The following is a 22,573-nucleotide window of genomic DNA, read 5'->3' as shown; positions in this document are numbered from 1 at the left end:
AAATAAAATGCAATTATTTACTCAGGCCCCCCCAAAAAAGGCCTGTACGGGGAATGCATGTGGTGTGTGTGTGTGTAAGTGTGTGATTTGAAGAATTGAAAAAATTTTAGTGGGGTTTTGTAGCATCACTTTGATAGCATCCTGTAATTTTGTATTGTGTTTGAAATAAAAATAAAGTGAATACACTGATAAAATAATTTGAAAAGAATTTGCATTATTGCCTAAATTATGTGTGGTTTCCACAGTGGCATGAATCGAGCATCTTTAACCTACATAACAATATATCAGAATGTATTAGGTAAAAAATAAGTAAACTAGTATAACAAAGTTAAATATTTCTAAAGGAAAATTATAGCTTTATTTTTTTTTCCTGAAATGTTTTGAGGAGATATTTACACCAAAAGATATTATCACTGATCAATGAAACTTTTTCAGAATTTGCTTGTGTTCCACCAATATTTGATTACATAGTGCTTCTGTGAGTTCCATTTCATTAATTTAGCATTGACAGGAGAGAAGGCAATGGCTCCACAGCCTCTCTCGGTGTGGCATGATCCTGGTTCCGCTGGCTGATCTCTATTAGAACCATGGCCTTAATCATGCCTTTCATGCTTCTAACTTGATTTGCATTTGTTGTGTAATCCAAATTTATTCTCTCGTTTAGTCGCTTCCACCCATAGAAAAGCAGGTCTTTTTCATTTCTCCTTCACCATTGCCCCCATTTTTTCTTTTTGTCCTCCCATGATGAAAAACAAGACAGAAAACAAACTATAACAACAACAGACACCTTTTGTCTGTGGTCACCAATGCATTGTAGCACTAAACTTTGTTCAAAATCTCTAGATCTGACCTCTATATCTGCTGTTCCCAGAGTTTTTCAATGTATTCTCTAGACTGCTGTGACCCACTGACAGAAAGTCTAGCTATATTTAATTGAAAGTTATTACTGTCTGATATGGTTTGGCTGTGTCCCCACCCAAATCTCATCTTGCACTGTAGCTCCCATAATTCACATGTTGTGGGAGGGACCCAGTGAGAGGTAAGTGGATCATGGGGACAGTTTTCCCCACACTGTTCTAGTGGTAGTGAATAAGTCTCATGAGATCTGATGGTTTTATAAGGGGAAACCCCTTTCGCCTTTCACTTGGTTCTCATTTGCTGTTTGCCTGCTGCCATGTAAGACGTGCCTTTCGCCTTCTGCCATAACTGTGAGGCCTCCTCAGCCATGTGGAACTGTGAATTCATTAAACCTCTTTTTCTTTATAAATTACCCAGTCTTGGGTATGTCTTTATCAGCAGCATGAAAATTGACTAATACACTCACTGTCCATGAATGATACTCTGTTAGCCCATTTGCATTGTTATAAAGAAATACCTGAGGCTGGGTAATTTATAAAGAAATGAGGTTTATTTGGCTCCTTGTTCTGAAGGCTGTACATGAAGCATAGTACTGGCACCTGCTTCCAGGGAGGGCCTCAGGAACCTTCCAGTCATGGTGGAAGGTGAAGGGAAACCAGCATATCACATGGTGAGAGAGGAAGCAAGAGAGACAGGGAGGAGGTGTCAGTCTCTTTTAAACAACCAGATATCGCATGAACTCACAGGGTAAGAACTCATTCATTACCAAGAGGACAGCACCAAGCCATTCAGGAGGCATCTATCTCCAACATTGGGGATCACATTTTAACATGAGATTTGAAGGGGACAAACATCCAAACTATGTCAGATACCAAAGCTGACAATGCTTAGGATCTTTAGCTGTTCCAGGTTCTGGGAAAAGGGAGAGAGTTAGCTTCCCTCCTCTATGCTGTGCTACTCCATATTATATTAGTAATGATTGTTCTCTAAAGGTTCTTAAAAGCAAATAAACAAATGCAAGGCAAAACATATGAAATGCAAGGCAAAACATACGAAATGCAAGGCAAATGCATTAAAAACTTTTGAGAGTTAATATATAGATTTTATTTTATCTTTTTAATTTCTTTTGCTTAACCAAATAGATTATGTAGTTTTGATTAACTGGCCATGAAATAGCTCTGCCTACATAGAATTTCCCATGAATAATTGGTTGTGGAGACTTTTGTGTGTGACCCAAATCCTCCCTCAAAACTGAAGTTTGCCCAGCTATTGGGAGTGTTGGCAAATCATGCCTCTCAGCTGATTCTCTCTAGAATTTATTCTCAGGAGATCTAATTAATAACTTGTCAAGCTGATGTCCATCCTTGGGGACAACTCGTATCTGAAGAATGGCCAGTGAAAGGTATTAAAACTCCATACTCCTGCCTCAATTTAGGGCAACTCTGAAGGGTCACCCCAGCTTCTCAGCTCCCCCTTGAGATTAGCTGAGGTATTTGTTGTGACTGCCTCACATCTCAACTCCCTTTATCCAATTCAGCTTTTTCGCCACAGTTGTTGGTTCCTAGGATTTTACCCAGTTAAATGTTCTCTACACAAATCTCTATCTCAAATCTGCTTTACAGGGAATGTGGCCTCAGACAGGTTTTCATTAGGTTCTGGACATAATTCTCATTAGTCATTGATATGATTCGGCTGTGTCTCCGCCCGAATCTCACCTTGATTGTAATTATCCCCACATGTCAAGGATGGAGTCAGGTGGAGATAATTGAATCACAGGGGCGGTTTCCCCCTACTGTTCTCGTGGTAGCGAATAAGTCTCACGAGATCTGATGGTTTTAAAATGGGAGTTTCCCTACACAAGCTTTCTTCTCTGCTACCATTTAAGATGTGCCTTTGCTTCTTTTTTGCCTTCTGCCGTGACTGTGAGGCTTCCCCAGCCATGTGGAATTGTGAGTTCATTAAACCTCTTTCCTTTATAAATTACCTGGTCTTGGGTATGACTTTATTAGCAGCATGAGAACAAACTAGTACAGTCTGTTCTATAAGCCCAAGTCGGATCACAGAGTCCCGCTTTCTGTTTTTTTTTCTAGCCTATATTTCTACTAAAACTTGACTCATATAGACTTAAAATAATTAAGCATGGCTAATATTTATTTAATATTTTATACGTGTCAGGTACTGTATTTTGTAACTTATCTTTTAATAATCTTTCCAAATCTCTAAAAGGAGAATTCTGCTCTTTTATAGAGAAAATAAGGATGGCTCTGAAAATGTTAGTATTAGGGGAAGTAGGGTGAGGGACATAGGGGGCACTTTGTGTTATTTGTGCATTTTACTATCAGTCTAAAATCAGGTCAAAATAAAAATTAAAAAAAATGAGTAGTAGAAGCAGGTTGTTAAGATTTTCAGTGTGACTCTAGAATTTTTTTGTTTGTTGTTTGTTTTGGAGTGTAGTGGTAAGATCTCTGCTCACTGCAACCTCCACTTCCCAGGCTCAAGCAATTCTCCTGCCTCAGTCTCCCAAGTAGCTGGGATTATAGGTGCCTGCCACCACACCCAGCTAATTTTTGTATTTTTTTTTTTTTTTTAGTAGAGATGGGGTTTCAGCATGTTGGCCAGGCCAGTCTCCAACTCCTGACTTCAAGTCATCCGCCCGCCTCAGCCTCCCGAAGTGCTGGGATTATAGGCATGAGCCACCACTCCTGGCCCAAAGTTCATATTTTAACTACTAACCTAAATTATTTTAAAAACAAAAGTCTCCTTGGACTCAAACCAGGTCAGAGTGACATGATCATGTGCCTGTTTTGTGCAGGGTGAAGTGAGATTATTATCTAGGAAATAGCTGAAATGTCTTGTTGTGGGCATAAATATTTCATATAAATTCTAAGCTTCATATTAGCACTTAGATTATAATTATCTAAAGAATAGAGAACAATTTCATATAATTTTCAGTGTATCAGGCGAATCAAAAGTATACATACAAGCATGCAGATGAATTTCAGTGAATATAGTGGTGACAATGCTCAACAGAATATGTGTCCCCCACCCCAACCCTGCTTCTTGCTCTTTCACTGTCCTAAAGATAGAACAAAATGGTTCAGGCATCCAGCTTGTCCCCTCCACACTTCACACTTTTACTTAATAGCAGCTTATCTTTAACAGTTTGTCATCTTTAAGATGTTGCTAATTCTTTCTGGTAGATCCCAGGACTGAGGATGAGGAAGAATGATTTTATTTAAATAAGGTTGCTTAATTAAAAAACAATTTTTTTTAGTTTTAAAATATTTTCATTATTTTATAAAATTTTTGTGGGTACATAGGAGGTGTATATATTTGTGGGGTACATGAGATGTTTTGATACAGACATGCAGTGTGAAATAATCACGTCATGAGGAATGGGCTTTCCATCCCCTCAAGCATTTATCCTCTGAGTTAAAAACTATTCAATTGGCTGGGCGCGGTGGCTCACGCCTGTAGTCCTAGCTCTTTGGGAGGCCGAGGTGGGCGGATCGCCTGAGGTCAGGAGTTTGAGACCAGCCTGGCCAACATGATGAAACCCCATCTCTACTAAAAATACAAAAATTAGCCAGGTGTGGTGGCGAGTGCCTGTCATCCCAGCTACTCGGGAGGCTGAGACAGGAGAATCATTTGAACCTGGGAGGTGGAGGTTACAGTGAGCCGAGATCATGCCATTGTACTCCAGCCTGAGTGACAAGAGTGAAACTCCATGTCAAAAACAAACAAACAAACAAAAATCAATTACATTCTTTAAGTTATTAAAATTAAACATTGTAAATGATTTTTTTTTCCCAAAGCTTTTTCAAAGAAAAAAAAAAGTAGAAACAAAGACACTTTCTACTGATTTCCAACATGGTGACTCTGTATTTCTAGCATGTGTTAAGGTGAAAAATTGATTTTATGTTTAATACAAAACATAGCATAATGTAATGAAAAGCAAGATTGTAATGATAAAGGAAAATAACATTAGTGCTAATTTTTTTCAATTTGAAGCATTGGATTAAAATGAATTAGGTTATATTCCAACATGTTTATATTGAATTTCTTTTTTCTCCAATTGGTTTCTTTTTATTAATGGGGGAGTGTTGCATTTGTATAAGGTTTCCCTATTATATTCAGTTGTTTTGAGATGCTTTTAATATGAAGTTTTTATGTTTTCTTTTTGATGTATACATGTTATGCTTTTATGCTGAATTTGATAATTGGTGCTGTATATGCAAAGCAAATGTAATTTCCCAGCTTTTATTTTTTAAAGCCCTGGGAAGCAACATAATAAAGTAGAAATAGTATCAAGACAGGAGTTAGAATACCTGGATTCTAAAATTTAAATTAAATTAGGATCTAGTGACATTATAGGTGTTCCTTGATCTTCTGATGACCTGATTCCTCAAAAGAAAAATAAAATAATCTATAAATTGTTTCTAATTCTAAAACTCTATAAATCCTATTTTTAAAATTATAATTAGTTGAACTCCATAAGGTCACAAAAATCCCTATTAAGAAACTAAAATAAAATTTTATCATATCTTAAAAATACTCTGATCTTTTTTATATGCTGACATGAATTCTAATTATTTTTGAGCCCCTAAAAAACATTTAAGATCACAGTTTATGTTTTATTATTGACTTTCAGATAATTAACATTTTACTGATAGAGATGAACAAATCTACTCTAACAGAGATAGTCATTAGTTTATTTCTCTCTTTTCAGTATCAATAAAAAGTATCGATTTACCAATAACAATGAATTAATTGCCTGAAATAAATGAAACGTAAGCAGCAAAAGTGAACTTTTTAGTATAACTCTTCTTGTAAACATTGACTTAGTTCAAAGGGAGCTTATCTTTAAAAAAAAAAAGCGCTAATTCATGTCTATTGGTATAGATATAATCTTTTGTTCCTTGAAAATAGATCCTACTATACTCCAGACACTATGCCACTTGGTGCAGATATTAACACAAATAGCAGGCGATCATTGTCCTCATGGAGTTTATTTTACAGAGAACAAAGTGAGACAAAGGCACACAAGCAAAGAACTACAATACAAAGGGGATGGCATCTGACTCAGCATGGAGGTGTCACGGAAGGTGTTGTTTTGCTTAGGTTTTGAAGTGTGGGTAGGAGATGGCCCATGTTGAGAGTGGGAACTGGGAATTAAAAAGATGAGGAGGTCTCTGCAAATCTACATGGATGGGAAGTAGCATGCTGATGTGGGAAACAACTAAAAAGTTCCAGAATGCATGGTTTATAAAGCGTGAGTCAGAGAGGGCTAGACCAGTAGCCAGATCAAGGATATCTCAGATGTTATAGTCATGAATTAGTGCATTGACCTGCAGGCCATGGGAGTCACTGAAGGTTTCAGTCAGGTAAGTGAGCTGATCAGAACAGTCCTTTAGATAGGCCGCTCTTTTGGCTGTAAGGGGGACACGTTTGAAGTAGGGCTATAGCTAAAAATATACAGACACTTCCTCTTGTCTACAGCCCTGCTGGCATCTGTTGTATTTTGACTTTTTAATAATAGCCATTCCAACCGGTATGAAATGGTATCTCATTGTGTTTTGATTTGCATTTTTCTGATGATTAGTGATTCTAAGCATTTTTTTTTTCATGTATTTGTTGGCCATTTGTATGTGTTCTTTTGAGAAGTGTTTGTTCATGTCCTTTGCCCATTTTTTAATTGGGTTATTTTTTTTTCTAATTGATTTAAGTTCCCTGTAGATTCTGGATACTAAAAAACAAACAAAAACCAGAAGTAAATAAATTCTCAGGACAGACACACCCACACCCACACCCACAGAGAGAGAGAGAGAGAGAGAGAGCGCCTAGGTAAGAGGCCACCAACCACCAGGGTCTAAACTGGGAACACTTTCTAGTACAGAATGAATGGAAAGGATTCATGAAATATCTAGAAAGTAACGTTAATGAGATTTACATGTATGGAGTGAATGAGGAGAAACAGGGATCATTCAGGATTCTGGTGGGAATAACAGGGGGAGCCATTAGTTGAAATTTTGAAGTGGGAGAAGGAGAGGGAGTTTTAGGGAGAAAGATGAGTTGTTTTTTAGGTATTTCAAACACTTGAAGCTTCTATGGGACATCGAAGTGGAAATAACAGTCTGTGGGTTGGGACAATAAAGAAAGAAATTGGTTGAAGACTAGGGGAAGAGTATAGAGCAAAGAAATATTTAAGATAATAAACATATAGAGATAGCTGAAAATGTGGGACTGGATTACAAAGGAAGAATGATTTAGTTATGAAGCCCAAGGGCTGACAGGAATGGGTGACTACTCGAGGAGTTCATATGCATCTGTTATTGTATGAATAAAAAAAATTATCTGTTCCTTCCTAAAGATATCTTCAACCTGTTTTTGGATACATATGGGCACTGCTTTTCACTGTCTTAGCCCCATTTCTTATTTTAGCCTCTGCTGTAGCAATCAGTTCTGCACAGGCTTTGACCCAGGCTTTGACTAGTTGGTGCAGGTGTGATATGACACTTACCTGGAATGGCCCACAGTTTGTGGCTGCTCTCACTTAAGCAGGTGGGATGCTCATGTAGGTGTAACCTAGAAGCTTGGTAGAGTTTATGCCCATGGGGCAACCTGTGACCACTCAAAAATAAAGCCCTTTCTACCTCCCAGATTGAGGAGTCTTGCATTATGTAATAAAACTCCTTAGAAGGCCTATTAGGTTCCAATACAGCATTAGGCAACTTGATAAGGTATCCCATCATCAGCCTTCCTTTCTTCCCTCATTCCTCTGCCTCTCACTCTTTCTTCCTAAGTTAACTTCTTAGATAAAATGCCAACTTTCTATATTTTGCTTCACATCAGGGAAAATAATTGTATATCCCATTTCAAAAGCACATAAAAAGGTTACTGTATAGAAAATTTGTCTTTAATAGATTAAGCTGTAATTTTCCAAATACTTTAAAATTTTGTTTCAGATACGTTTTTCATTTTTATAAGCTTCATCTAAAAGCAGAGTTCACCTAAGAATATACGTAAGAGCATATTACATAAACTATATTTTATATTTCAGTAGTTTAGCTAGGATTCTTTCAAAATTGAGAGGATCTACAAATATTTCTAACACATTAGTTTTCAGTCTTAAGGCTGAGTCAAGAACAAAGCTCCTAAACTTTGCATTGGTGATTGAGAACATTTTAAAATTGTTATTTAATTCATTAATTTATTTTTAAAAAATTTTCACATTGTAATTATATAGATTTATAGGATACAATTTGATGTTTCAATGAATATGTATGTTGTCTAATGATCCAATAAGGATAGTTAGTGTATTAATTACCTCATGCATTTATCATTTCTTTTTAATAAGAAATTTCAAAATCCTTTCTTCTAGATACTTTGTAATATACAATACTTTACTTTTAACTATAGTCACCCTGCTTTGCAAAGAACACTACAACTTATTCTTCCTATACAATTGTGATTTCATAACTGTTAACCAATCTATCTCCATTTTGCCCTCCCCACTTCTTCCTCACTGTTTGGTAACCACTATTCTACTCTACTTCTCTATTAACATTTTTTTTTTTAAGATTCCACATATGAGAGAGATCATGCGGTATTTGCTTTCTGTGTCTGGCTTATTTCACTTAACATTGTATCCTACAGGGTCATCCATGTTGTTGCAACTGGCAGAATTTCATTCTTTTTTTATGGCTGAATAGTATTTCATTGTGTGTGTGTCCATATATATATATATATATATATAATTTTATGTATAATTATAATTACACATAAAATTATATATAATTATAATTAATTTTATGTATAATTATAATAACACATAAAATTATATATAATTATAATTATAATTATATATATAATTATATATATAATATATATATTATATGTAATATATAATATACATAATATACATAATGTATATTATACATAATATACATTATACATTATATATTATATATATTATACATAATATATATTATACATTATATGTATTATATATTATACATAATATATATTATATATAATACATATTATGTATTATGTATAATATATATTATGTATAATATATATAATATATTATATATATTATAATATATAATATATATATAATATATATAATATATTATATATATTATATATATTATGTATATTATAATATATATATATAATATAATATATAATATATAATATATATATATTATATATATTATGTATATTATAATATATAATATATAATAATATGTATATATTATGTATATATAATATACATAATATATGTTGATTCCATATCTGATTATTAGAAATAGTGCTACAGTAAACATAAGAGTGCAGATATTTTTCAAACACAATGATTTCATTTCCTATGGATATATACCCAGTAGTGGGATTGCTGGGTTATGTGATAGAATGATTGTTTTTTTTGTTTTTTTTTTATTTTTTAGCGAACTTCCATAAAGTTTTGCTTAATGGTTGTACTAGTTTACAATCCCATCAACAGTGTGTAAGTGTTCCCTTTTCTCCACTTCCTTGCCAACTGTTGTTATCTTTTACCTTTTTGGTAATAGCCATTCTAATGGGTGAACTGGTATCTCATTGTGGTTTTGATTTGCATTTCCCTGATGGTTAGTGATGTTGAACATGATTTTATTATATATTCGTCTTGACCATTTCTATATTTTCTCTTGTGGCATGTCTTTTAGTTTATTTTGTCCTTTTTTTTTTTTTTTTTTTTTGAGAAGGAGTCTTGCTCTGTTGCCCAAGCTGGAGTGCAGTGGTGCAATCGGGGCTCACGGCAACCTCCATCTCCCTGGTTCAAGCAATTCCCCTGCCTCAGCCTGCTGAGTAGCTTGGGGTTACAGGCACACGCCATCATGTTTGGCTAAATTTTTGTATTTTTAGTAGAGAAATGATTTCACCATATTGGTCAGGCTGGTCTCAAACTCCTGACCTCAGGCAATCCACCTGCCTCAGCCTCCCAGTTTTGCCCATTTTAAAATAAGTTATTTATGTTTTTGCTGTTGAGTTGTTTAAGTTTCTTATATAATCTGGGCATTAACTCCTTAGCAGATGTATAGTTTGCAAATATTGTATCCCATTCTGTAAGTTGTTTTTTCACTCTGTTAAGTTTCCTTTGCTGTGCAAAAGCATTTTCGTTTGATGAAACCCCATTTATCTATTTTTGCTTTTGTTGCCTGTGCTTTTGACGTCTCATTTAAAAAATCCTTGTACAACCCAAAGTTATAGAGAATTTCCCACATGTTATCTTCTAGTAGTTTTTCATAGTTTTCAATCTTACCTTTAGGTCTTTAATTGCATTTGAGTTGATTTTTGTATAAGGTAAAAGATAGGGGTCTAATTTCATTATCCCACATGTAGATATCCAATCTTCTCAGTACCATTTAATGAAGAGACTGTCTTTACCCCTGTGTGTGCTCTTGACTCCTTTTTTGAAAATCAGTTGACTTTAGGTATGAGAATTTATTTCTGAGCTGTATATTCTCTTCCATTGGTCTATGTGTTTGCTTTATGGCAGTGCCATGCTGTTTTGCTTACTATGGCTTTGTAGTATATTTTGAAGTCAGGTAGTGTGGTGCCTCCAGCTTTGTTATTTTTGCACAGGATTGCTTTGGTTATTTGGGGTCTTTTCTGGTTTCATACAAATTTTAGGGTATTTTTTTCTATTTCTGTGAAGAATTTCATTGGTATTTTGATAGGGATTGCATTGAATCTAGGACATTTTGTTAGTATGGTCATTTCAATAGTATCAGTTCTTCCATTCCATGAGTATATAATGTCCATTTTTTGTGTATCGTAAATTTTTCCATCAGTGTGTTATAGTTTTCATTGTAGAGATCTTTCACGACCTTGATTAAATTTATCTGCAGATTTCTTGGTAGCTATTGTAAATGGAATTCCTTTCTTGATGACTTTTTCAGATAGTTCACTATTAGTGTATAGAAACACCACTGAATTTTCTGTGTTGATTTTGTATACTACAACTTTACTGAATTTATTTATTATTTCTAGTAGTTTTTGGTCAAGTCTTTAGGGTTCTCACTCTATATAAGTATATATAGAAAGAACCCTAAAGAGAGAGAGATCATATATATCTATATGATCATATATAGATGTATACATATGTATGTGAGATCACATTTTCTACAAACAGAAACAATCTGACTTCCTTCTTTCCAGTTTGGATCCCTCTTATTTATTTCTTTTGTCTAATTGCTCTGGCTCTGACCTCCAGTACTATGCTAAATAGAAGTGGTAGAAGTTGACATCCTTGTCTTCCTCCATATCATAGAGGAAAAGCATTTAACTATTCACCATAAATAAGATGTTAGCTGTGGGTTTGTCACATATGGCCTTTACTGCATTGAGGTACACTCCTATACCTACTTTCTTGACAGTTTTTATCATAAAGGAATGTTGACTTTTGTCAAGTGTTCTTTTTGCATCTGTTGAAATGATCACATGGTTTTTGTTTTTCTTTCTATTGTGGTGGTGTATCATATTTACTGATTTGTGCATGTTAAGCCATCCTTTCATCCCTGGGATGAATCCCACTTGATTATAGTGAATACTCTTTTTAGTGTGCTGTCAAAGTCAGTTCACTTGTATCTTGTTGAGAATTTTTGTATCTATGTTCTTCAGGAATATTGGCCTGTTATTTTCATTTTGTGCGTGTCTTTGTCTGGTTTTAGAATCAGGATATTGCGAGCCTCATAAGATGAGTATGGAAGTATTCCTTCCTCATTACTTTTGTGGAAAAGTTTGTGGAGAATTGGTAGTTATTCTTTAACTGTTTGGTAGAATTCAGCAGTGAAGACATCAGGTCCTGGGTGTTGGTTGTTGTTGTTGTTGTTTTGATGGAAGATGTTTTATTATTGATTCAATTTCCAAACTCATTATTGATGTGTTCAGATGTTATATTTCCTCACAATTTAATCTTGGTAGTTGTATGTGTGCAGAAATTTATTCATTTTATTCTACATTATCAAATTTGTTGGCATATAGTTATGAGTAATGTCTTACAATCCCTTATATTTCTGTGGTGTATCAGTTGTAATGTCTCCTTTTTCATCTTTTATTTATTTGAATTTTCTCTCTTTTTGTCTTAGTTTAGCTAAAGGTTTGTCAGTTTTACCTTTACACTTTGTCTTATTTATCTTTTGAAATATTTTTTAGTGTCTGTTTCATTTATATCTGCTGTGAGCTTTATTATTTCCTTCCTTTTACCAATTTTGGGTTTAGTTTGTTTTTGATGTTCTAGTTACTTGAAGTGTATAATTTTGCTTTGTGATTTGAAAATCTTTCTTCTTTTTTGGTGTAGGCTTTTATTGCTATAAATTTCCCTCTTAGAACTGCTTTTGCTACGTTCCATAGGTTTGGGTATGTTGGATTTTCATTCTTACTTGTCTCAGTGACTTTTGAAATTTTCCTATTAATGTCTTAATGAGACCTATTGATTTCTTGGGTGCATGCTATTTAATTTCCATGTTTTTATAAAATTTCCAAGGGCTTTCCTGTTGTTGATTTCTGGCTTTATATCACTGTAATCAGAAAAGATACTTCATATGATATCTGTCTTCTTAAGTTTGTTAAGACTTATTATGTGTCATAATGTATGATTGGTCCTAGAGAATGTTTGGTGTACAGTTGAGAATAATTTGTATTCTGCAGCTGTTGGATGATGTATTAGTCTGTTTTCATACTGCTGATAAAGACATACCCGAGACTGGGTAATTTACAGAGAAAAAGAGGTTTAGTGGACTCATAGTTCCACGTGGCTGGGGAGGTCTCCCAACCATGATGGAAGGCGAAAGGCACATCTTACATGGTAGCAAACAAAATAGAATTGAGAACCAAGTGAAAGGGTTCCCCCTTATAAAACCATCAGATCTTGTTAGACGTATTCACTACCACAAGAACAGTATGGGGGAAACTGCCCCCATGATTCAATTATCTCCCACTGGTTCCCTCCCACAACATGTATGAATTATGGGAGCTATAATCAAGATGAGATTTGGGTGGGGATATACAGCCAAACCATATCAGGTGAGATCTTCTTTACCTGCTAGGTCCATTTGGTCTATGGTATAGTTTGAGTCTGTCATTTTTTGGTTGATTTTCTCTTCATATAATCTGTCCATTTTTAAAGTGGAGTGTTGAAATTTCCTACTAATATTGTATTGCAGTCTATCTCTACCTTTAAATCTAATATTTGCTTTATATATCTGGTTGTTCTGGTGTTGGGTACATATATAGTTACACCTAAGTAATATATATGTTATGTCCTCTTATTGAATTGGGCCTTTTATCATTTCATTATACAGTGACATTCTTTTTTTATATAGTTTTTTTATTTAAAGCCTTTTAAAATATGACATGACTGTGGCTACTCCTGCTTGCTTTTCATTTGTTTGCATAAAATATATTTTTCCATCTCTTCTCTTTCAGTCTATTTGTCTTTAATAGTGAGGTAAGTATCATGTAGGCAGCATATAGGTGGGTTTTGCTATCTGAATCCATTCATCCACTTTATATCTTTTAATTAGAGTTTAATCCACTTCTATTCAAGTTTATTATTGATAAATTAGGACTTCCTTCTACCATTTCATTAGTTGTTTTTTAGATTACTTGTTCACTTCTTCCTTTCTTATTGTTTATCTCTCTAGTTTGGTGGTTTTCTGTGGTGCTAAGCTTTGTTTCTTTTCCCTTTCTTGGTGTGTGTGTGTGTATCTGCTGTAATTTATTTCTTTCTGGTTAGTGAAACTAACATACAGAGTCCTGTATTTGTAACAGACTATTTTACACTGATAACAACTTAACTTCTGTCACATAAAAATACTCTTGACTTCTCCCCCCCCACACACACAATTTATATTTTTGTTACCTTACATTGCATCTTTATGAATGGTAGACTCCATGGAACATAGGATCTATGTCACAACTAAATAAATTATTTAATGGCAGCATTAAAGCAGCCCAAAGAATGTGAAAAACTGGTGTGGGTGTATTTAACTTTTTAAAAACTATGTTTCATAATGTTTTCATTAAAAAGTCTTTATCAGTTTGCTAATGCCTAATTTTTACAACCAGCCACCATAGATTTTACAGGATAAATATATTATTTCAGTAGTAATTGAAGCAGAATTTTTGTTGCTCTTCTTACCCTTAGAGATTGTGTATTATCCTCAGACGTAATTCTTTGATTTTTTTTTCTTTTCATGTTGTTACACATAGTTACCAACAATCAACGTGAGAATAACCTTTGAATATTTTCAAGCATTAAGATTTGTTTATACAGCTGCACAATTAGACAACCAACACTCTTGGGTCTTTACCTCTCAGCATACACCTGATTATTAACTTAAAGGTATGATGGGAAAAGTATCAATTTTTCTTGGTCACCTAGATTTAGAAATATGTAATAACCATAAGCTTGGATCTGCTTCTTCAGAAGCCTAGGAAGTGGAGTGATGGTTCTCTGAAGAGGCTGGAAACAAAGTATGTGTTTCCAGAAGGCTTAATAGAATATGTTGAGACATAGGCCATTAACACAAAAGTGAAAGAAATGCAAAAAAAGTATGAAAGTAAGGATTTGAGAAGGGAAATTTTATTTTTAAGTCTAAGATTCCTATGAATTATATGAAAGTAAATGTCCTATCCTTAAAATTAGCCAAAGGAAGCACTTTACTTATCAATATGATATGACTTTTCATACTCTTATCTAAAGATATCCTAAACTAAGATCCAGTTTTCTAAGAAAAGACCTTTTACTCATGCTTTAAAGCATGTTAGATGATTCCTACCACATCACATCATGTTGTTTACATGTATGATTTAAACTGCATTTATTCTTCAACTCACTGGTTCCTTAGGCTTCTTATCTTTCCTTGCACGCTTAGATAATTTTATGTAAAATTGATTTTTAGAAGTTTAGTTGCTGGGCATAGTGGCTGTCACCTGTAAACCCAGTACTTTGGGAATTCAAGGCAGGTGGATTGCTTGAGTCTTGGAGTTTGAGGCCTGCCTGGGAAAGATGACAAACCCCATTTGTACAAAAATAAAAATATTAGCTGGATATGGTGGCACATGCCTGTGGTCCCAGCTACTCCAAGGCTGAGGTGGGAGGATGGCTTGAGTCCGAGAGGCAGAGGTGTGAGCCAAGATCATGCCCTGCTCTTCAGCCTGGGCAACGAAGCCAGACCGTTTCAAAAAAAAAAAATCTAGTGAGATTTGATTTCTATTTCTATGTGATTCAAAACTAGGAGAGCTTCAAGGCTAATGACTATTAAAAAATGGCCATTGCTACTTGCATTTTCTATGAAGCCAGCATACACAGCAACGTGCAACCTAAAAACCAAGCTATTTAATATGTAGCTTAGATTTCAGGTTTGATTGTCTTTGAGGTTTGATTATTGCAGAGATCAATTGCCAGACCAAATATAGACTAATTCTGTATTTGGTCTTTTTATCATATGAAACATCCCAGCCTTGGGTATAAATTAAGAGCAAATACGGATGTCCTTGTCAGCTGGTTGCTTCTCTGCACCTCCCGTAGGTGGCCAGTGAACTAAGACCATCAAGAGAGGAGAAGTCACAATAGTATCTTAGATGGTGTTAAATTACATTACAGTAACTCATGAACTTTGTCAGTGAGCTTGCATCATTGCTGGAGCATACCTCTTAGAATCCAAGGGATGAAAAGCAGGTACAAATAAATTGTGTATTGAGTGGCTTTCAGACTGCACTAGAATTAATTTTGTTTCAATGTTGAAATGTTGTCATGGAAGAAGTCCTAGATTCCACATGAGCTTATACACTGAGAGTTCACAATGAGATGCAGCATTATTTTTAACTATAATCTAGGTAATGTGAGGAACTGGAGAAAGCAGAATAGATTCTTAGGAAGTAGAAATAAAGAGAGAGCTCATCTAAATTACAAATGATTTTTTTGTGTAGGCTTTAGCTGGTTTTATAGGAGACTACAAGGTACAAACTGAATCCTCAATAGACTAGGGAAAACATAGCAAAAATTTTCTTTTGAGCAATAAAATAAATAAATGTATGCATACTGTATTCTCCCCACATTGCATGGTTGAATAGAAATTTGATTTAAGAGGAATTGATAATTCATTCTTATCTCAGTTATCAGGTCAAGTAATTTATATTCCTAGGACTTTTATTTGCATGTGTGTGAAAAAGTATAAAATATCTCAGTTATCAGGCAGAGGACTTGATATCCCTGGGAATCCACTTGTCCTTTTTAACACAGAACTTAGATTAGATTAGTAGCTCTTAAATTTTCCTAATTATCAGAAAAACCTAAAGTCTTATACAAAAATGTAGATTCCCTACAAACACCAATATCAAAAGCTCCAGAGGAGAATCCTAGGAATCTGTATTTTTAGCAAAAGCTGTTAGTGATTCTGATGGTAAGAAAGACAAATTGGGGAAACATTAGATTAAGTGATGTGTAAAGTAAGTGCCATGCTATTGAATGTCACAATATATTTTAAAAATTTCTTGAGATGAGTTGTAAATGTGACAATTCATTCTAGCTTATCTCCTAAATACATCAAGGACCCTATATTCTCTCTTTAAATTTCATTACAAAGATGCTAACTTAAATGCAGTCAGTGGAAGGTAGCTGAATTATAAAAAATGATGATGTGTCAAACAGTTAATAAGAGCGTTTGTTAATGGTGAAGATTATATCTGTGCTTTTAGTTCTGTGGTGTCAATACAGTATCCCTTTCTAGTTGGTAGACAACTGACTATATTAGTTTGCTGATACTATCTCAATAGAATATTCCAGACCTCTCTCCCTCTACTTTATCTGCTTAGCAAACACTTCTATCTTTCATTTTGTTCAAGTAGATTTCCTTTCCTGATAAACATATTTTGATAAACAGCTAGCATAAATATTCAGACACATGTAGAGTTATATTTTCATTTTGTATTAAGTAACGGGCATTTTGTTTTATGGTTACTTTATGGGGATACTGTCCGGGTCACTGAAGACCAGACACAAGCTGAATATACCCAGAGGGGGAGACACCATAAGAGGCTGGCATGAGGCGCTAGTGCTTATTTTCTTCTGCTGTAAGATGCCTGGGCATGAAGGCGAAAAAGCCTGGATGTAATTTGATCTGGAATTTCTGACCTAATGCTTTAAAGGGATTTCTGATTTGAGGCAATGCTTGAGACAAACTCATCTTCTTAAATAGGAGCCTGGGGCAGTGGCTGGACATCAGAGTACAAGAACAAAAAATAGAACTCAGGCTTATCTTGTGACAGATGAAGCTGAGGTGATTGCTTGAATATTTACCCCAGGCATAACTGAGAAAAAAGACCATCCTGTTGAGCTGCCAGATAATGCAATGAGAATGGTTTTGATAAGTAATTCCCAGTTTTCAGGGAAAGTAGTATACTAATTTGTCAGAATTGAATACTTAATTTTTATTTCTATATGTACAAAAATATGATGCTTGATGAGTTTGGGAAAAGCATTAATGGACAATTTCATCAGTTTGATATGAAGGGATGCTCTCTATCACTGAGCTTAATATGAATATGTGGCTCTATACAACAGTGTGTTTCTTTTTTCTTTAGTGGTGTGACTTACTGCCATCAAAAATCCCATTATACAAATGTGTATAATGAGAAAGGCTGCCACCTGGTTTAGTGAAATTATGATGAAAGATGTTTAGCAAAACTTTGACCAAACATATAATCAAAAATAGTTGATTTGCACAGCTAGTCTACATGTTTGTACAGATGGCGGTGGAGGTATTTCCATGTTTATAGAGACGGCGGTGTAGATATTTCCAAGTGTATACATAAAGCGATGTAGATATTTCCATGTTTATAGAGATGGCGGTGTTGATATTTCCACGTTTATACAGATATCAGTGTCGATATTTCCATGTTTATACAGGTAGCGGTGTAGATATTTCCATGTTTATACAGATAGCGGTGTAGATATTTCCATGTTTATACAGATAACGGTGTAGGTATTTCCATGTTTATAGAGATAGCGGTGTAGATATTTACATGTTTACACAGATAGCGGTGTAGACATTTCCATGTTTACACAGATAGCGGTGTAGATATTTCCATGTTTATACAGATAGCGGTGTGGATATTTCCATGTTTATACAGATAGCGGTGTAGATATTTCCATGTTTATACAGATAGCAGTGTAGATATTTCCATGTTTATACAGATAGCGGTGTAGATGTTTCCATGTTTATACAGATGGCGGTGTAGGTATTTCCATGTTTATACAGATGGCGGTGTAGGTATTTCCATGTTTATAGAGATGGCGGTGTAGATATTTCCATGTTTATACAGATGGCGGTGTCCATGTTTATAGAGATGGCAGTGTAGATATTTCCATGTTTATAGAGATCGCGGTGTAGATATTTCCTTGTTTATACAGATAGTGATGTAGATATTTCCATGTTTATGGAGGTAGCCATGTAGATATTTCCATGTTTATACAGATAGCGGAGTAGTTATTTCCATGTTTACAACGATAGCAGTGTAGATATTTCCATGTTTACACAGATATCGGTGTAGATATTTCCATGTTTATACAGATAGCGGTGTAGATATTTCCATGTTTATAGATCGAGCAGTGTAGATATTTCCATGTATATACAGATAGCGGTGTAGATATTTCCTTGTTTACACAGATAGCGGTGTAGATATTTCCATGTTTATACAGATGGCGGTGTAGATATTTCCAGGTTTATACAGATGGCGGTGTAGATATTTCCATGTTTGTAGAGATGGAGGTGTAGATATTTCGACGTTTATACATATAGCGGTGTAGATGTTTCCATGTTTATAGAGATGGCAGTGTAGATATTTCCACGTTTATACAGATAGCGGTGTAGATATTTCCATGTTTATAGAGATGGCGGTGTAGATATTTCTATGTTTATACAGATAGTGTTGTAGATATTTCCATGTTTATACAGGTAGCGGTGTAGATATTTAAATGTCTATACAGATAGTGGTGTGGATATTTCCATGTTTATACAGATAGCAGTGTAGATAATTCCATGTTTATAGAGATAGTGGTGTAAATATTTCCCTTTTAATACACATAGTCGTGTAGATATTTCCATGTTTATAGAGATAACAGTGTAGATATTTCCATGTTTATGGAGATAGCGTTGTAGACATTTCCACGTCTATACAGATAGTGGTGTAGATACTTCCATGTTTATACAGGTAGCGGTGTAGATATTTCCATGTGTATAGAGATAGCAGTGTAGATGTTCCCATGTTTATACAGGTAGTGGTCTAGATGTTTCCATGTTTATATAGATTGCCGTGTAGATATTTCCATGTGTATAGAGATAGCGGAGTAGATAGTTCCATGTTTCTATGGACAGTGGTGTAAATGTTTACATGTTTACAGAGATAGCATTTTAGTTATTTCCATGTTTATGCAGATAGCGGTGTAAATGTTTAAATGTTTATTGAGATAGCGATGTAGATATTTCCATGTTTATGCAGATAGCGGTGTAGATATTTCCATGTTCATAGAGATAACGGTGTAGATATTTCCATGTTTACAGAGATAGCGGTGTAGATATTTCCATGTTTATAGAGATAGCGGTGTAAATATTTCCATGTTTGTACAGATAGCGGTGTAAATATTTCCATGTTAATAGAGATAGCAGTGTAAATATTTCCATGTTTATAGAGATAGCGGTGTAGATATTTCCATGTTTATACAGAGAGCATTGTAGATATTTCCATGTTTATACAGATAGCGGTGTAGATATTTCCATGTTCATAGAGATAACGGTGTAGATATTTCCATGTTTACAGAGATAGCGGTGTAGATATGTCCATGTTTATAGAGATAGCGGTGTAAATATTTCCATGTTTGTACAGATAGTGGTGTAAATATTTCCATGTTAATAGAGATAGTGGTGTAAATATTTCCATGTTTATAGAGATAGCGGTGTAGATATTTCCATGATTATACAGATAGCGGTGTAGATATTTCCATGTTCATAGAGAAAGCGGTGTAGATATTTCCCTGTTTATACAAATAGCGGTGTAGGTATTTCCACGTTTATACAGATGGCGGTGTAGATATTTCCATGTTTATAGAGATGGCAGTGTAGATATTTCCATGTTTATAGAGATGGCGGTGTAGATATTTCCATGTTTATACAGATAGCAGTGTAGATATTCCCATGTTTATAGAGATAGTGCTGTACATATTTCGATGTTTATACAGATGTCGGTGTAGATATTCCCATGTTTATAGTGATAGTGGTGTAGATATTTCCGTGTTTATACAGATGACGGTGTAGATATTACCATTTTCATACTGATGGCATTGTAGATATTTCCATGTTAATACAGATGGCGGTGTAGATATTTCCATGTTTATAGAAATGGTGTAGATATTTCCATGTTTATACAGATGGCGGCGTAAATATTTCCATGTTTATAGAGATGGCGGTGTAGATATTTCCACGTTTATACAGATGTCGGTGTAGATATTTCCATGTTTATAGAGATGGCAGTGTAGATATTTCCATGTTTATACAGATGGCGGACTAGATATTACCATGGTCATACAGATAGCGGTGTAGCTATTTTCATGTTCAAACACGTAGCGGTGTAGATGTTTCCATGTTTATACAGATGGCGGTGTAGATATTTTCATGTTAATAGAGATGGCGGTGTAGACATATCCATGTTTATACAGATAGCGGTGTAGATATTTCCATCTTTATAGAGATGGCAGTGTAGATATTTCCATGCTTATACAGATAGCAGTGTAGATATATCTATGTATATAGCGATAGTGGTGTAGATATTTCCGTGTTTATAGAGATAGCGGTGTAGATATCTCCATGTTTATAGAGATAGCGGTGTAGATATATCCATGTTTATACAAATAGCGGTGTAGGTATTTCCATGTTTATAGAGATAGCGGTTTAGATATTTGCATATTTATACAGATAGTGGTGTATATATTTCCTTGTTTATAGGGATAGAAGTGAAGGTATTTCCATGTTTATACAGACAGCGGTGTAGATATTTCCGTGTTTCTAGAGAAAGCGGTGTAGATATTTCCATGTTTATACAGATAGCGTTGTAGGTATTTCCATGTTTATACAGATAGCGGTGTAGACATTTCAATGTTTATACAGGTAGCGGTGTAGATATTTCCCTGTTTATTCAGATAGCGGTGTAGATATTTCCATGTTTATACACATAGCGGTGTAGATATTTCCATGTTTATACAGATAGCGGTGTAGTTATTTCCATGTTTACAAAGATAGCGGTGTAGATATTTCCATGTTTATAGTGATAGCGGTGTAGATATTTCCATGTTTATACAGATAGCGGTGTAGATATTTCCATGTTTATACAGATGGCGGTGTAGACATTTCCATGTTTATAGAGATAGTGGTGTAGATGTTTCCATGTTTATAGAGATGGCAGTGTAGATACTTCCATGTTTATAGAGATAGCGTTGTACATATTTCCATGTTTATACAGACGGCGGTGTAGATATTTCCATGTGTATACAGATGGCGGTGTAGATATTTCCATGTTTATAGAGATATCGGTGTAGATATTTCCATGTTTATACAGATGGCGGTGTAGATAGTTCCATGTTTATACAGATGGCGGTGTAGATATTTCCATGTTTATACAGATAGCGGTGTAGATATTTCCTTGTTTATAGAGACGGCGGTGTAGATATTTCCATGTGTATACAGATAGCGGTGTAGATATTTCCATGTTTATAGAGATGGCTGGGTAGATATTTCCATGTTTATACAGAGAGCGGTGTAGACATTTCCATGTTTATACACATAGCGGTGTAGATATTTCCATGTTAATACAGATATCGGTGTAGATATTTCCATGTTTATAGAGATGGCGGTGTAGATATTTCAATGTTTATACAGATAGCGGTGTAGATTTTTCCATGTTTAAACAGATGGCGGTGTAGATATTTCTATGTTTATAGAGATAGCGGTGTAGATATTTCCACGTTTATACAGATGGCGGTGTAGATATTTCCATGTTTATAGAGATAGCGGTGTAGATATTTCCAGGTTTATAGAGATGGCGGTATAGATATTTCCATGTTTATAGAAATGGCGGTGTAGATATTTCCATGTTTATACAGACGGCGGTGTAACTATTTCCAAGTTTATAGAGATGGCGGTGTAGATATTTGCATGTGTATACAGATGGTGGTGTTGATATTTCCATGGTTATACAGATAGCGGTGTAGATGTTACCGTGTTTATAGAGATGGCGGTTTAGATATTTCCATGTTTATAGAGATATTGGTGTAGATATTTCCATATTTTTAGAGAAGGCGGTGTAGACATTTCCATGTGTAAACAGATAGTGGTGTCGATATTTCCATGTGTATAGAGGTAGCGGTGTGGATATTTCCATGTTTATGCAGGTAGCGGTGTAGATATTTCCATGTTTGTATAGACAGCAGTGTAGATATTTCCATGTTTATACAGATAGCGCTGTAGGTGTTTCCATGTTTATACAAATATCGGTGTAGATTTTTCCTTGTTTATATGGATGGCGGTGTAGGTATTTATATGTTTATAGAGATAGCGGTGTAGATATTTCCATGTTTATACAGATGGCTGTGTAGAGCTTTCCATGTTTATAG

At 34.8% G+C, this 22,573-nt stretch overlaps 1 protein-coding gene across 2 annotated transcripts in view; it reads left to right on the top strand.

Moving 5' to 3' along the window:
* Positions 1-22,573, top strand: part of LOC129135558 (MAM and LDL-receptor class A domain-containing protein 1-like) — a 170,840-nt gene that overhangs the window by 13,308 nt on the left and 134,959 nt on the right. Inside the window, exon 2 of one of the 2 annotated variants that reach the window (XM_063815003.1) lies at positions 14,119-14,251. The exons of the other annotated variant lie outside the window; for it this stretch is intronic. The gene's annotated coding sequence lies outside the window, so the exon portion shown is untranslated. The remainder of the gene's footprint in view (positions 1-14,118; positions 14,252-22,573) is intronic. 2 annotated transcript variants of the gene reach the window in all.

The sequence above is a fragment of the Pan troglodytes genome, chromosome 6 (assembly GCF_028858775.2).
Source record: "Pan troglodytes isolate AG18354 chromosome 6, NHGRI_mPanTro3-v2.0_pri, whole genome shotgun sequence".
NCBI lineage: Eukaryota > Metazoa > Chordata > Mammalia > Primates > Hominidae > Pan > Pan troglodytes.
The sequence above is the reverse complement of the archived record's forward strand: the minus strand, read 5'-3'. Positions and strand labels throughout refer to the sequence as shown.